Below are 18,077 nucleotides of genomic sequence, written 5' to 3' on the forward strand. Positions count from 1 at the left end.
AACAACTTGAGGTGTGATAATAATCGTTAAAAGATAATTAACCTACCTAGAGGCCTGAACACTAATTCCTTTTCTGCGATGAGAGAGAAAAGCGGTCGCTAACAGTGGAAAAGGATGATTTTAATGATGACGAGGACTCTAAATGCCGAAGTATCGTTCGCTTAGTTAAAAAAATAATCTAAAGGTAGAGTTTTCTGTGACGGAGCTCGTCCAGGGAAGTACTACCACCATGTTTATTTCTGCCGCCAAGCAGCATTTTTGTGTTCAGGTTTGAAGGGCGTGATTGCCGGTGTAGTTACAGTTAAAAGAAGCTTAACACCTACACCTCGGTTTGATGGACAAAGGGCGATAACGGAAAGGGCTGTCGGTGGGCAAACCAATGATTTCACTATAAATGATCAAGAAAATGTTTATCTTCAAAAATTATCTAATTATTATAACATTACGAGATAATATAATCTGTTGGTTAATCAAATTACGCAAACCGTAGAATAGTTAATTCTCATACAAAATAGTTTAGCATTCGCACAAAACATCGAACGGACGTTGTTTAACCGTCTTGTAATTATAATATTTAATGAGAGTCAAATACGAAACAAGATCGATTTAAGAGAACACGTACGTACCTGCTCACGTTGCTTATTAAGCAAAAAAAACCTTAGAGGATTAAACTTTATATAAATGACAGATAGGACATAGCTAGAAAAGGCAGAAAAAGGAGCCATTTGGCTGCTCAAACAGTCTTTAATTATTGTTATGTTAGAATATTGCCGTTTTGCAAATAATATTTCATCAATAAATTATAACTGTCCAGAAAGAGAGCTAAATTTCTTTGACTAATTTCATCGCTGTCGACTAAAAGAAGTGACAATGACAAATAACTCATACAAATACTTTCTCAATTATAGTTGAAGAGTAGATTTAGAAGTTGAAAATGAAAATGTAATGAATTTCCAATCTTTTCAATTTCTTAATTTTAATAGTTAAATGCTACGTATAATTTATGCAACTGTAGCGTATGAGGGTTATTTTAACACAAGTGGTATTTTTTGAGGCTAAAGTTTGTTGTGGGCTGTTAGGCCAAGACGCGTTTGGAACCCTCCTAGCTTTACTTATATGAAGTTATCACTACATATAAGACTTTGAATTAGAGTTTTATACAAAATAGGACAGCACGAGAGTTAAATGAAATTACGTATAGTTGCTTATACAAAATTTTATCTACGACAGTATAATAATTTGATAACCAATCTTTGGATCGAATTTAAGACTAGAGTATAATGCTTTGGCAAGACAAATGATTCCAATCTAAGAAAATAGCTTAATTATGGGATTCATTGAACTGTGCTTTTGTGCAGTTAATATATTTTGTCGATGTTGCCTATAGCCGCTTTACTCTTCGCTTAAATATCTTTGTTAGAACTTCACATAAAGTCGCGGAAATACTAAACTCTGGTAATGATCATATAATGAGCTCAGTGCTTGAGAATTATAAAGCTTAACTTAAACTGAGCAATTAAAAATAACTAAGAACTATAGCAGAGTGGTTAGGGCTCTCTTTCGGGGGACTGAGTTCGATCCCCGCTGCTGTCACTTGCTTTAACTGTGAAGGAGGATATCGTCAAGAGTAATCCATAAAGTTCTTAAAAGCGTCTGAATTCTAGCAATCTGCACTTGGCCACCGTGGCCATAAACCCTTATATTCTGCAAATCAAGTTTTATGTTGAGAGATATATTTTTTTTTCTGCTATCTCGGTCTTAGATAATAGCGGGCTAACCTGTTAGGGGTTCCCAATCGGTTTCTACGCGACATCGTACCGGAACGATCGCGATATCATTCGCCGGGCAAATTGCCGGGTGTTATTTTTTGTTATCACCCTCTCACATTGATATTTTAAATTATTAGAAGAGCAACCTGGTTAGAGCAATAATTCACGTCCTAGTTTTTTATCGTTTACGTAAAATCCTTAATAGTATAATAGGACTTTTTTTTAAATGTTTATAGACGAGCGCTTGACTGCAATTACACCTGATAGTAAGCGATGATGCAGCCTAAGGTGGAGCGCGCATGCCCAGCAAAAAGCAATTATAAATTTGTTGCTACAATATATAAGACCTGACCTCAAATCTTCATACTAATTATAGATTCAAAGCTGTGTCGGTTTCTTCGTTAAATCGTCACTATAACACGGCAGAATTCAACCGGCCTTGCTATAACTTGACCCGACAGACAGTCGGGTGCCCTGATTAACGACTTAATTTATTTCTTCTGAAATAAGTTACCTAATTACTAGATTTAGCCAAGCTATAAAACGGGAAACGGACATTTCTTTGAATCACACAAACAGCGCTGATGTTTCAAGAAGTAATTATAACGATTTAATGAGAGTCCACTATCAAACGAGCAGATCTTTTGAAGAACACTTGTAGTTTGTTAAAGTAAGACTTCGCTTCTCTCAGTAAATTAACTTTAAACATTCATTCATAAAGTACGAATTTAAGCAAACATTATAAATCTAACTAAACGTCAATATAATTCAAATTCATTTATTTCAATGTATATTCTAGAGCGCAATATATTATGCATTGAACAAAACATATCTCGTTCTTTAATATTATCTAATGATGTTATCGATTTACGACAATATAACGATGTTAAGACGTAGATTGTAGTCGAATTCATTAATTAACTTTTAATTAGCAATGCTTAGTTAAATTAACAAATAGTTACTTGAAGATCACGTTTAATTCCAGTTATTGGTACCTATTAAAAGTTCAGATGATAAAAAAATAAATATACTACGACAATGGACAACACAATCGCTATCAAGCCCCAAAAAATCTTACTTTTAGTAGCTGTAGAATATTTTTATGAATATAATACACATTAATACTTATAATATACAGATAAACACCCAGACACTGAAAAACAATCATGTTCATCACACAAACATTTTCCAGTTCTGGGAATCGAACGCATGGCCTTGGACGACAGGCGACCTCGAAAACAGTGTCGCTGCCCACTGCGCCAGTCGGCCGTCTTAGATAATGCTTTCAGAAACTCTACGCAAACGTCACGGCCATTCAGAAAAAGCCTATAATAGTCCAAGTCCAGAAGATAATAGTAATAATAGCCTCTCCTAACAGGAGCCCGTAATTCCCACGCTGAGCAGAAGGATTGGAGATCGCAGGGTAATAGTATCACAGAGGACGTATTCCCTTAGTCGCCGCGTACGACACCCGCGTGAAGGTTGTTACAACTGCTCTGCCGTCACCACATATCACACTACTTTAAATACTACTTTTCTTAAGGATTGGTAGTGTAGTGTTTGTAAATACATAATGTCCATTATATATTATAATATTTATTTGTTTAATAATATTATATACACATCAATACACAAACATACATTGTACACGCAATACACTGTCCTGAGCGCACCGCGTTAGTAATACGACAGCTTAGGCGAGAGTGGACGCGTCTGATAAAGTGCGAATGTCGAGCCTGTGCTACTCTATCCAATATAACACGGCAGACAATACAGTTAGACTTAAGGAGCTTTCGATTCAGCATCAGGTAAAATAGCAGTCAAATGAATACCTGTCATCGATTAAAGACAACTAGACTCAAGTAAAGTCACAGGTGCATTGCAATACACGCAAGTAGTTGCATAAGAGTACGACAATACAATAAATTAGCATGAACGTATTTTTTGAGTTAATTAGTGAGACCGCAGTTATAAATGAAAACAAAGATGGCGAAAACTCCGCTTTCATGCCGGCTCTAAAGTTTGAAAGCGAGTTGTGAGATATAAACCACGATTAGATCCTTTTGTTTTGAACTTTTGATAAACGCTCACGAAACAAAAATATCGTAATTAAAAAATGAGGAAGGATTACAAAACAAAAGCGACATTGAAATGATAATGCCCCTCACTAGGACTTTTAGAAGCCTTCTGGAACAGTAATGAAATTGGACGAAAGGGCTGAAGGTTAGTCAGACTGTCAAGGGCAGCAAGATGAAAATAAAACTAGAGCACAAGTAATGACTGATTGTGCAGCAGTAGTTTGGACTTGAGACATTTTACTTCGTTGAGTTAAGTCCAGTACCGATACTATTAGGTGGTAAGAAACAGTTGAACGAGTAATAATGAAACGTTTTCGTGATTATCATTAAACCTTATATTCAGAAAAAATAGTACTGTGCTCGCTGGGGTAGAAGTTTTAGACAGGGACAACTTGAATTGATGGACAAAATCTACTCTATACGCTTTATTGACGTTAGAAATGTTTTATTACCGTAAGCCGTTAATTCCATTTATTAGAAGAAAACCTACAAACAAAACCTCGTAAATAAATAAAAAAGAAAGCAAGACAATAAAAGCTTAAACATGATGTAATTAAACGATAACACGCTCAAAGCCTTTTTTGAGATCAAACGATTTAAATGAAATTGGTGGAATTTTTTAAGAACAGCGTCCCACTGGCATTCTATTAATAAATTGTGATGTCTTTTTAAGGCTATTTCTTAGTGAAGCATTTCAAACGTGAGTAGTTATGTCATTATGCAAATGTTTGGCATCTTTTGAGCTAATCAAATGTTGATGTGGTAATTATTACAGATGATAATTTAATCTGATTACTAATTAGTATATTATAATATCTTTTATTATTATCAGTCAACTTTTCATCGTCAACAACATAAACCTAGATTTGACAGGCTTTCAAAATATAATATTATATAGTTGCCCAATGTACGTTTCAATCATAAGATGACACCGAAAAGCTATAGCACTGATTTTATGCCAAAACATTTATGTCAAAATTAGCTTTACGAGATATATGAATTCCTAAAGAAGCACAAATGTTGAGCTCAAGTCAAAATAGTAGGCTAAGTGTTTTGACTGACATATTTCATCAGCGTCAAATTACCGCCAACGTGTTTTCAAACGACATACCTCTATAAAAACAGGAACATTAACTTTTCGCTACGAAAAGTAAATCAATATCTCTATTTAGTAATTTATGAATTGTTAAATTTGCCACCACCAAGCGCTTTGCTCGCGTAGTTTCAACCAATGCCCCGGTCAGTCAATATCTACCTTCTGTTAGCAATAGAACTAATAATACAGAGGTAAAATTATTCAAATTACTACAATTTTAAATGAGGGGAAAAGAAGAATCAATATAAAGAAAAAAAATTATAAACAAAATTAATGCGCAGCTAACAATAAACTTACAGAGTAAGTAGTTCCAACAGCATCAATTGAGGAAGGAGTAAGTCACTGTCCTTTCAGTAATTTAAATATCAATCAAATAAATGACACTGATTAATTTTCAAGAGGCTACTGTCACAGTAATGAATTATCATATTATGGTGAATGCCATGCGATATTTTAATACATGTATGTACAAAATACAGTAAGACTTAACCCTTATTAGCATATATTTTGTACCTCAATTACTAAGAATTTGTCAATTAAGGCTTTGTTTGATAACGGTGAGTGGTGTAGTAGATCTAAACTCTCTAAAAAGACCTACATAAATCTGTTATTGTTTGATGACATCACGGATTGCTTAAAGTGCTTTTTCATAAAGGAAGATATCCCATAAATTTTAAATCATAAGCACATTTAAATCAATAAGAGAATAAAAAGTAACGTCCGTTAGGTACTCCAAAAAAAAAACAGGAGTATTAAAGCAAGTAATTAGACTGTACAAATTTTTGACTTTATCCTCTTCCAGTACCAAAAGCGTTTAAGGAAGGACGTAGCTAAAGATAACGTAGGTGGTTACAGTTTCAATGTTTGTAATTTAACATGACGAATCCATGACCAACTTTGGCCAGCGTTACTCAACCAAGGCAATCTTATAAGGTGTAGTGTATAACACCATAACCTAACAATAACAGACGTTCTAATTTATAACAAAACATTGAACGATATATCTATGATTATATTCACACAAGATAAAATTCACTTGATAGATAATGCGTGAGAAAATTGATGAATTTATCAATAGGTGTGATAAAAGTGAATAAAGCATTCATTCTCATAAAGTAATCATATAATGTTATCGTGATATCTGTTACGAATGAAGTCCATGAAATTGTTTTTGAGTTTTTGTGAGTGGAGTAACAATAACATTACGCTTTTACGGAATGCTAAACTTCTCATAACCGTATAGGTATGACTTTTCATGTATGATTCAATCCCAACTCAAGAGCGCGAAATTTTTTTCCATTGTTGTGAACCAAGACTGAGGTTAACACAATAGCTGATTAAAATTTATCCCATATTCTATTAGATCTTGAATTTCACCTTCGACGAAGCCTACTATATTACAACATTGCAAGTTTCGAATCCCACATGAATTTTGGACATATGAATCATGCTGATTTATGAATAGGAATTATTTATAGGATAACGCGAACAGTAAGTAAGGCACAAAAAAATTATATTGTAATTTGAAGCCAATGAGAAAAACAATAAATGCAAACCGATAAAAAACAGTCAACAACCGTGACGATCTCTGTTGAAAATCATTAAAGATTCTCCGATTATATTTAAACACTGGAACACATATAACCTTGGAAAGTCCAAGTGTTTAAGCACAAAACATTTGTTATTGCACTATTCACTTCTGCACTTGGATTAATGTTGGTGACGTGTGAAAACGCTAATTGTTTATTGACTTCGCGAATTTTATTGACAACGCGTGCGGCCACACCGGACGCCCGTGAGCGACTGGCTTGACGCATGCGTTTTTCAGCGTTGTGTCGCTTTATGGAAACTGGAAAGCGTGCGCCAGCGCACAATATAGTTTTGATGTTAAATTAAAAGTCAGCGCTGTTTCCGCTGTTATGTGTAAAAAAGAAATGCTTTCTATGTCGGTTTTCTTTTCATGGATGTCAACAGTAACCACAACTTATTACGGAGAAAAAGTGTACATATTTAGGTTGCAAGTGATTTCTATTCCTGGTTATAACAGAATTGACAGGATATTAAACCCGGCGTGAGCATCCTTGCTCCGTCCACCATCTGCTTTTTCCCGTTTTGCTGTTAATCTGTGAAGCCTTATATAAACCATCTGGTGTGCAATTCAAGTTTGTTTTAGTGCGTCACATTGTACAACCAACCAAAAACACCTGTTGCCTGGCAACAATAGGAGTTAGTCAAGGTGATTTACATCTGAAGGTCAATGCCATGATGGCAACAATACTGACGCTATTTATCCGCAATCATATTTTAAAGCGCAGCAACAGTAATGATAAATGATGATTGAGTAAAATGATTTTGAGGAAGTGACTTACCCGTAGAGGTTGAGTGTTCTTGTGACTATAGCTTAACGTTCTAAGGACAGAGTAATCACTTCTTAGTTGAAACTTATATATAAAACATATAAGTTGATACTTACAGAATACCAGAAGTTCTTTTAAATGTTCTTTTAAAAGTTCAATTACAAGACTAACGAACTGAAATTATTAGAACACAGACTCAATTACCCAAGAAAAAAAACAAATGCATTGACAAATATGCCACAATCCATAAAACATCCATAAGATCAGCAAGTGAACGTGCGAGAGGCAAGGTCGCCGAAACCGGTCCTCGGTTGGCCAAACACAAACTTCAGGGCAGTTCTAGCTTGGAGCAATACCCGATTGGCCAACACCGTATCCGCGAAATTACATTTTAACGAGTTACGAGTGTGTGAGGAAATAAAATCCTTCAACTTGCCATTTTGATGTCACGGTAGCTGTCCAAAATAATCAGCATATTATCCTTTTACGGTCGTCACCACGCTAGCAAAATTGTGTATGGTATTCAGTACCTTGATTTTTGAATTGATATTTTAGTACATGAATACGAAACAGAGATCCTCTTCTTCCGGGTGTCAACTCTGCTACTACCCCTGTCTACTGCGATCACCAACTCGTCTGCCCAGCGCGGCGATTATGGGTAAGCCATTGGGAGAGGCCTTTTTAGGCCGTAACGTCCATACACAATTGGCGACTAGTGAACAAACACCGCTTTCATATCATTTTTGTATGAAGGTGACCTTGGTTAACCTGTCATGAAGTCACCACCTACAGCAAAACTCAAAAGAAATTAATCAGGCGAAACTGAAAATACAGACATTGTAGTTTGAAAATCAAACAACATAGATATTGACTTAGACAAGTATCTAAGTTACCTTGGCCAATGTAAGCATTATGATATTATTTAAACTTTAAAAGGGGACCACAAGGCCAACTCCAACGCAGCTTGCGGTTGACCCACTGCTACGGCCATCCGGACCGATCGCTGGCCTTAGCCGTTTGAATTCTCCGAAAAGCATAGATTTGCGTTTGATCATGATAACTAAGCCATCAGTATGAACTATCTTAATTGTTTTAATTTAAGCAATGTAAATATCACTTGCTTTGAACCGTAAAGGAAAACATCGTGAGGAAGCCTGCATGCCTGAGCGTTCTCCATAACGCTCAAGGGCGTGTGAAGTCTACCAACCCGCACTTGGCCGGCGTGGTAAACTACGGCCTGAACCCTTTTCATTCTGAAAGGGGACCTGTAGTGGGCCGGTAACGGGTGGATGATAATGACGATGATGATGATGATGACGGTGATGTTGATGATGACGGTGATGAACACCGTCATTCTTGTTTAAATCTTAATATCCCTACTAATATTATAAATGTGAATGTAAGTTTGTTTGTTACGCTTTCACGCGAAAAGTACCGAACCGATCTTCATGAAGCTTTTTATACATATTCTTGGAAGTGTTAGAAGTAATATAGGATACTTTTTATCCCGACATTAAGCTCTGTTCCTCTGGGAGAGGGGATGAAAGTAATTGACGATTTTGCACTATAACTCCGACAAATTATAATCGACTTAAATAATTATTTTTACTACTATACTATAGAGGTATATGTGTTTAATTTTTCTCAAACTTTGTGTAGATCTGATGAATGCGGTTGGAGTTAGAGGACAGAACTCCTCAGCGGACAGCAGCAAACCCCTCATTTAAGGCTTAGCGATACTGAATACTTGAATTTTTTTTAAAAGTACAACTAAATGGAATGTCACATCAAAAAACAAAATCAAACGCAGACGAAGTCGCGGGCAACAGCTAGTGTGTTTATATAACAGGGTTGCGATGGTTAAGCAACGTTTATAGAAGCCAGTATGTCGGTCTGGATTGATGGTTTGGATTTTTAATCAACCTGTCCCGATGTTATCACAAATTCTAATAACAGTCGTGAAGTAAGAGTTGCAGCGCATTGAGAGAGGCAGTTTGTAAACAGAAGACAACATTAATAGGATTATGATTACGAAGTAGAATTACTCGGTAGAATCTGCCTTCCGAACCGGTGGTAGAATCACTACAAACAGACAGACTTGACGTTTCAAAAGTGCTTATATTAGGCCTACTTGAAATAAATGAATTTTGAATTTTTTGAAGAGTTGCAGTACTATTACCCAGTATTACGCCAACCTGCATAAGATATTCATCTCTCTTATGAGAATCAATTAGGTTGATGGTGATTCGTTAAAGCATAACTTACATCAACTTATTTGCGTTGGAAATTCGCATATGTTCAAATGATGAAAATCTGAGTTCCTCGACACTTAAAGATCTCCATTACTCATCATTATCATATCAACCCATTACCGGCCCACTACAGGGCACGGGTCTCCTCCCACAATCAGAAAGGGGTCATAGTCTACCACGCTGGCCCAGTCTGAGTCTTTGAGAACATTAAGGAGAACTCTCGGGCATGCAGGTTTCTCAAAGATGTTTTTCCTTCACCGTTGAATCAAGTGATATTTTTAATTGCTTAAAACGCTCATAACTTACAATAGTTAGACGTGCTGGGATTTAAATTCGGACCCCCAAAAGTGAAGTCGAAGTCCTACCCACTGAGCTATCACCGCTTCCATCCATAAGATCTCCATTAGTCGGTTTAAAAGGCAAAAGTTTTATGAAAAGCCTTTTAATGGCTAAATCACCATTCAACGCATGCGCAAAAGATCGGGATTGATATTTATTTAGGTCTTAACATTTCTTGCCTGTAAGTGTAGCATCTCATATATAGCGAATCTGGCACTTTAATAACATTGCGGTTGCAAAAAATGCAATAAAACCTAAATTATAACACAGTTTATTTAACTTACTCTGACTTAAGGATTATAAATATGAAACAAAACGTCAACAATATTGTAATAATACTGCGCGATGTTAGTGAGACTCCTATATCGCAATTATAATTTTAGACGCAACAGTAACTTTCTTTCCTAGATTTGTTAATAGTCATATAACAAATATGGAATAATCTTAGTTTTATTATGCAACGTAACAGTTTTAAAAATAAGATAACATTTGAATTTTATTATTCGAATAAAATTATAATGTTTTTAGATTATGTTACATTTATTTTCTCATGCGGAAAAGTGAAATATTTTCCGGTACGCTACCTTTAGAATGAAGATGTTTTTTGTATCGGAGAGAAACATTACCGACCTCAGGTAATTGATGTCGCATTGCTTGATTCAGACCTTTCATAGGAGAGAGAGTGTAAGCTGTTCTAATGCTGACTGGCGATTTCTAATGTTAGTGAGACAACATAATCTAAAATCAAAATGTTTTCTGTGCCACAGAGTTACCGATGATTTCGAACGTAATGCAGGTTTGGTCCTAAAATTTTGTTGTAACTTTTTTTTTTCATCCCTGAGGAACGGTAGGTATCTACTTTTTTCTGGATAAAAGCTACCCTATGTCCTCGTGTGTACCCTTGATAACCCATGCGAAATCCCATGATAATCCGTTAAGACGTTAATGCGAGAAAGTGCAACAAGCAAACAAGTAATCACATTTGAAATTAGGAATCATTGGCGTGCACATCATACGTGCGCAAAAGCACTGCCTACCCAAAAAATAATAATTTGCAAGCGATGATATTTCCACTTATTGCCAGTTTCAAAAAACCTATCCACCCCACTGCCACGGATTAGTATTAGTGTGGTTTTTAATTTCATTAATAATATTCGATAAAAACAAGTCCTTATACAGTTACAAGTGTTGGACAACGGGTCATTTGCAACAGCAGGTAATAACATTAACTAGGTGAACGTGTTACGCGCACTCCGTATCGATATATCTTTCATAAAATTATCCACGGTGGTCCCATCTGTCTCTTTCTAAATCGTACAAATCACTGTAATAAGAGCGAGACAAAGGACTTGAAAGCACTCAAAGGTGGTGGAAATAAGGTGAATCGATGCAAACTAAGTAGCGGAGGACGTGATCGGAAATCTGATCGATGGAACCACGAAGCAGTAGATTGATGAACCGGAGCAACGAGGGGCTAAAAATTATGTGGCTTTCCTCGTGAAAGCCTACTTAAAGATAATAAATTCACTCCGATATAGTCAATACAAAATGCTATGTGGGCATTAAGCTTCGATTAATATTACACTAGAAAAAATGCTATAATACCGTGGAGATAGTTTTCTTTTCCTGAGCCTCCTTCATTTGCTGAGGCCGGCCACCGAGGGAGTTTTAGTTTAGGGGGGGGGGGGGGGGGGGGATCCCGGGATGCCAGCGAGGTCGTAAAAGGACAACATTCGATGTAGTAAGCTTACGTCGGTATCGGACGAACGTCTCACGGCTGGCATTTCTAAAAAAAATATGAAAACATGATATCGAAAACAATTCGTGCAGTTATTTTTAATTGGCATTTCAACACAAACGTTGTTTAACTACGGCTACGTGATACAAGCGGAGTGAGTTGACAGCCGATGTCATTACACCACCTGTAGAACTGACCGGCATTCATACCTACTGCTTACATAACGGCAAAGCTATAAAGAGTGACATATATACTCGTATTTGTGCAATAAAAACGCACTTGCTCAAGAAAATCCGTGAACTGGCTGTTACGATTTTCTTATGTTTCATGTCCGGGGTTTACCCAATCAAGGGCTAATTATTTCTGCAACAGCCAACGTCTTAACCCACTACTGGCCAACTAAATGGCCCGGTTATCTCCTAAGAGGGTTTAAGCCGTGGGCTACTAGTTCACACGCCATTCAGTAACATTCTGCACCTGGAGGTTTCCTCACGATGTTTTCCTTCACCGTTAATTTATTTATTTATTTATTTTGTATCTATGACCCATCACTATAACATACATAGAATATTTAAAAACTAAACTAAAAAAAAAACTTACTTTAAATATTAATATGCAATATAAAAAAAAAGTTACAAATTAAAATTTCTGCGTCCAGGCAGCCCTAGGAGTTTAATAAAAATTAAAAAAAAAACACAAATCGTTAAATCGAGTCATATTGAATAACTTAGATTTGGATAAAGTACTGCAATACGTTCCTTTATTTGCGAGTTTATGCAGAATTAAATAGAGTAGCTCTGTGAATAGATGACCTCTGACTTTTGAATTTAGAATTTTTATTTTGACCGGTGAGCTCTGAGCGGGGAGGTCCCGGGTTCGGTTCGATCAGCGGCAGGGAACATTGATAATATCTGAATTTTCACTGGTCTGGTCAGTCAGCTAGCCAACAGCCCTAGTGACAAAGACATGCCACCAAGCGAATAAGCGTTCCGGTACGATGCCGTGTAGAATCGGATTAAGTTTTAATGTTAAATATCATTTCCATAATTAGGTTACCACAAGATGTAGTTTCATATTTCTACGTTCTGCATATGAAAACCCGGATGTTAGAAGGAAAACGATTGGATCGTTCATCAAAGTCAAAGTCAAAGTCAAAAATATGTTTTATTCAAGTAATAGATGGCATTTTTGATGCGTAGGTACATTACATAAAAATTGTGTACATGGTAGTGAGATGATGGCGATAAACACATTCCTAAATTTAAAACTCGCGTTACGGGTTCCAAACGCGCCCTGTTCTAATAAGAAACCCGCAACAAACTTAGCCAGCTGTTCTTTTATTATCACCATCTCACATTGTCATTTAAAATCATCAGAGGAAACTTGGTTAAACCAATAAATTCACACCTACTGTCACTAAGCGTATTCCTATATAATGTACAAAAGAGATAAAGAAGGTCAATATTAAGTGTACTTTTTATTGTTTTGCATTGGGTTAGGTTTTTGAGGATTTTTGTTTTATTTTGTATATTTTGTTTCTGCTTTTTGTGGAAATGAATAAGGGTCAAGCATCACGTACCATGCTATGATATCGTTGGCAGGGAAGTAGGTATAAAGTCAGGTAAAAAGTAAGTACGTAAGTAAGATAAAAATAAGATATAAGGTAAGTTTGTTTTTTTTTGTTTTTAAAAATAACTTTATTAATTAAATAATTGTATTACAGTTCAAATCCTAGTGACTAGCCTAGGTTGAACAAATAAATAATATATTACTTACAGTTTACTAAACATTTTTAACAACTTATTGAGCCACATAACAGATGATAATAACTTGTTTTACGTAGAACTTAGTACAGACGTACGTTTATTAATAAAATTAAATGCATTTAATTGTTAAAGATATTAATCCTATATTTATAAATTAAACGAGGGTAGCACTCGGAACTATGCAACAGTTACGTACAAAGTACGTATAATATACGTACGTATAAAGTAAGTACACGCAAGCGAAACCGCAGGCGTAAGTTGCATCGCGTTGCCGCATAAACAATCTTCTAAGTACTCTATATTGTCTATATGTCAAGTGACTTAGTCTCAAACCCCATTAGAGCTTAGTGTCTGCTTTATAACATAAAAGAGGATATACTCCATTCACAATATGCACATCATTTCACAAGCGGTTCTCAACGGGTCTCTTAAAGTCCTCAGATTTGCATGTTCAGTCAGGGTTTTCAAAACATCACCGAGAGGTTTATGTAATCTTGAATATATTACGGTTAGCGCTGAACCGGTATTCGTTTAGAGCATCTACAGACAATCCAACTTCAAACTATGTATTTTACTGGAATACTATTAAGATAAATGCCTCCTACAAAGAAAGCAAAATCACACTACGATTTTAATGCTTTATCTTTTCAGTATGCCACATCTGATTCCTGTTATAATCTATTTTTTTATGCATATTACCTATAGGTACAAAACAATTTCGGTGTTTCTCATCTGCCATGTATCCCGTGACGGCTCACACATTTTTTATCAATCTGTTAATGCAAGTTGGGACACCATGTTGCAACGTCTACCTAGCTCTAAAACTTAGGGGATTTGCACAATTTCACCAGGTCGTCAATATCCTGCTTTTGCTAAACAAACGTGTTTGGTGATTGATATTCTGAATTTTGTTTATGTAACTTTAAAAGTTGGCTTAGTTATCTATAACTTGTTTTAACATCTGGAGCCATTTAGAGAGCCTGACTACCTACCTAGTACCTAACATAATTAAAATCATTGAATAAACATCGTAGAAATAATAATAACAATAATAATGAATGTACAAACAATCAAATAAGTACTCATTTAGAATTTAAATTAAATTTTGAAGAATTTTGCACATGTAAGTTTGGCATGTGCAAACATTCTACCTATTTCCTGAATGCATCGACAATAACTAGATAAACCTGCACCCTTATCGCCATATCAACCGTGGGATAAACTATCCCACGGGCCCGAAGCCGCCGGCCACGGTGCCGGCGCCTCCCGCGTCGCGGGGCGCAAGCTAGCACAACTCGCAAACATCACCATCATCAATTAACCTGATTCCACCGAACGGTTAATTGAACGGTCATCATCATCATCAGTTAAACTGATTGACGTCCACTGCTAGACATAGGTCTTTTGTAGGGTCTTAATACATGATCCTGGGCGGATTGTTTCCAGTGGCTCCCAGCGACACGCTTGATGTCGTCTGTCCCCCTATTTGGGGGCCCACCTACGCTGAGTTTACCGGTGCGGGGTCGCCTTAGGATTCCAACGTCTATCGGTTCTCCAGGCTATGTGCCCAATAAATTGCCACTTTAGCTTCACCGTTTACACCAAGTTTATTAACAAGGGTGTTACAGATGAAAAAAAAAAAAAAAGATAACATTGAAACACTTACCTCTTAAAAGGGCATTTGCATTCATCGTTAGCGCAGACATATGTGAAGCACCTAGTACTGTCAGATTGCATTGCACACGCTCCACTCCACTTAACTAACATAACAGTCCACGCACCAAACCCAACCGTCGAGTCAAAACAAGGAGTCAAAACGGTCGATCATTAAAGCGATCGATTGGTAAAGGTTTGCATTTATTACTTAAAACACTACAAGTTTAAATGGCAGCACCTTTCAAATGTCAGACGTGAAAAAAAAAAACCATTGTAAAACTATTCCGACGTTATGCCACGTTTAATTATAACGCCCTAAAAAGTCTATTTTGTCTGAAGTGAGGCTCCTGCCGTGGCTACCACTACCACTTTGCCGACAAAGACGTTCCGCTAAACAATTTAGCGTTTTCGATACTATTTTGCTTCGAAAACGATTACGGGTATAGGTTCAATATAACTGCCATAACCTTACAGGTTAGCCCCTTACTAACTTAGACTGCATTATCACTTTCCACCAGGTGAGATTGCACTTGTAGTGGCATAAAAAAAAAGTCTTTAATGTTTCACTATGAAATTAAAAAACTAAATCAAGTGATACTTCTTATATTATTGACAATTCTTTTCTTTAGCTCGACAAAAGGTAAACCAGTTTTTTTTTATATCTTGATTAAACGCGTAAACGACGCCCGTGTAGGCGATTGTGTTGTTTTATCGCGTAAAAAAGTAAAAACTCCGATATAAAATATAATATTAACTTTATGTTGAGCAACTTTTTTATATTTTATTTATCTGTAACGTATTCAAGCGCTTTATCTTGTAAAAATATTTAAAAATAATATATTCAGTTCCTTCCATACATAAAAAAAGAATAGTTTCCTTACTTGTTTTATAAAATTTAATATTTGAAAGTAAAAACACTTACAAAAATTAACAAAAACCTTATTTAGTTTTTTCCTGAAAATCATGAACCTTTTTTTTGGCTATAAGAATTTATAAAGAAACGCAATTAATATCTAAACATCACTTCACTATAAAACAAAACTATTATTATTTACTAACATTACAATTCATAAGACTACTGAATACAATAAACAAGAATATAACATCATAAAATGTTAAAATTATTAAAATTTAGGAACAAAGATCGAAATGACAACGTTACTAAAACATTATGCGAACCAGCTATGCTTTATCCGGTAACACGAGCCCGTGTAGCGTGTACATAAAGCTAATTATTTAGACACGACTTTTGCTCACGCAAATTGGAACCATGTGATGGTATAGTGGATTGTACAACAAGTGCATAATAACAACGCGTTTTATGACCAAGTTAGCTCTGCTTTTTACTTTAATTGAAAGAAAATAATACAGTGTAACTAATATTTGTTTATAGTGATCAAGCTTGTAGACTAATTTATGCGGTCAAATAACATGTGTACTTTAATAAAAAATACTACTGGCGCTATAGAAATTTCATATTTTTGTATTTAACTCTGGTTCTGGTTTACGTATAAACGCTTTTATACACGAGTACATTATATGCAGTTTTAGTCAGCTTTCCTGAGCATAAAATTTATTTTAAGAAAATAGGATACAAAATATTTTTCAGAACGCTGCAACATAAATAGTTTGTTATTTCATGTTTTCGCTTTATTTTAATTTGTGCAATAAAGACTTTATCTATCTATCTATATAACCCAATTTGGTTCTTAACTATTATAGCGTGAAGTAACTTGAGATCATATCGCGCAACCATTAACATAATTCAGTATTCGGATTGATCTACATGTGTTTGGAAAGTAGAACTATTTACAGTTCGTTTTTGAGTATAAATAGTTGTTATATCTACTATTTATATATTTTTTGTATGTAATTATTCTAAGGGGTAGGTGTTGTAGCCTCTTGTGACTGTAATCACACCGGCAATCACACCCTTCAGATCGGAACATAGCACTGCTTTTGGCGACGGCCATACTTCGTTAGAGACGACCGACTGGCGCAGTGGACATTGACTCTGCTTTCTGAGTCCAATATCGTGGGCTCGATTCTGGAAAATGTTTGTGTGATGAAAGTGTAAGTTTTTCAGTATCTGGGTGTTTATCTGTATATTGTAAGTATTTATGATATGATATTCCTCAGTAATCTTAGTACCCATAACACAAGTTACGCTTACTTTGGGGCTGGATGGCGATGTCTCTAGTGTCTTAGTATATTAATTTATATAAAAGAAATAAAAAAAAAGAGACGGCAGTAACAAGCGTGGCGATAGTACCTACTTCCCCTTACGAGCTCTGACAAGAAAAGCTCTACCACTGCTAAAAATAACTGATTTTATCATACGGCCGTGTAAACACAAGTGATTCCAGTGCATTATTTAACGGAGCCGACCTCAAAGACTAGACCGCTAGACGCGTAACACTTAGCATTGTTTATGCATGCAACGAAATTGTCGCATCGTACGTGAGCACTGTGCAACGTGCCTTATGACCTATTAATTGTCTGCCAGTATTAAATTGGGGGCGTATCAGCCACGACAGACGCCCTGTTTTCTCGTTATTACACATGTGTATTGATGAGGGTATGGGCCGTTTATAGTTAAATAAAATAAATAAATAAATATATTACGACAATACACACATCGCCATCTAGCCCCAAAGCAAGCGTAGCTTGTGTTATGGGTACTAAGTGACTGATGAATATTTTTATAAATAGTATACATAAATACTTAGAATATAAAGATAAACACCCAGATACTGTAAAACATTAATGTTCATCACAATAACATTTTCCAGTTGTGGAAATCGAACCCACGAACTTGGACTCAGAAAGCAGGGTCGCTGCCCACTGCGCCAGTCGGTCGTCAAACATAGTTACTGATATTTAGCACTAAACGCAACTAGACGTTAGCGTTGAGATTGTATGCCACGTTTACGGCATTTAATCTACCCTGTCTTATAATTTAAACAGCCTCTCTTTCATTACATTAAGTTAAAATTATTTTATAAAAGTAGACCAAAAAACAAGTT

General features: G+C 35.9%; 1 protein-coding gene across 8 annotated transcripts in view; it reads right to left on the minus strand.

Moving 5' to 3' along the window:
* Positions 1-18,077, minus strand: part of LOC120634676 (IQ motif and SEC7 domain-containing protein 1) — a 221,369-nt gene that overhangs the window by 84,612 nt on the left and 118,680 nt on the right. For 2 of the 8 annotated variants that reach the window (XM_039905434.1, XM_039905433.1), the window contains exon 1: positions 6,521-6,726. The exons of the other annotated variants lie outside the window; for them this stretch is intronic. The gene's annotated coding sequence lies outside the window, so the exon portion shown is untranslated. Of the gene's footprint in view, positions 1-6,520; positions 6,727-18,077 lie in introns of those variants that run through there. 8 annotated transcript variants of the gene reach the window in all.

This window comes from Pararge aegeria, chromosome 24 (assembly GCF_905163445.1).
Source record: "Pararge aegeria chromosome 24, ilParAegt1.1, whole genome shotgun sequence".
Lineage (NCBI taxonomy): Eukaryota > Metazoa > Arthropoda > Insecta > Lepidoptera > Nymphalidae > Pararge > Pararge aegeria.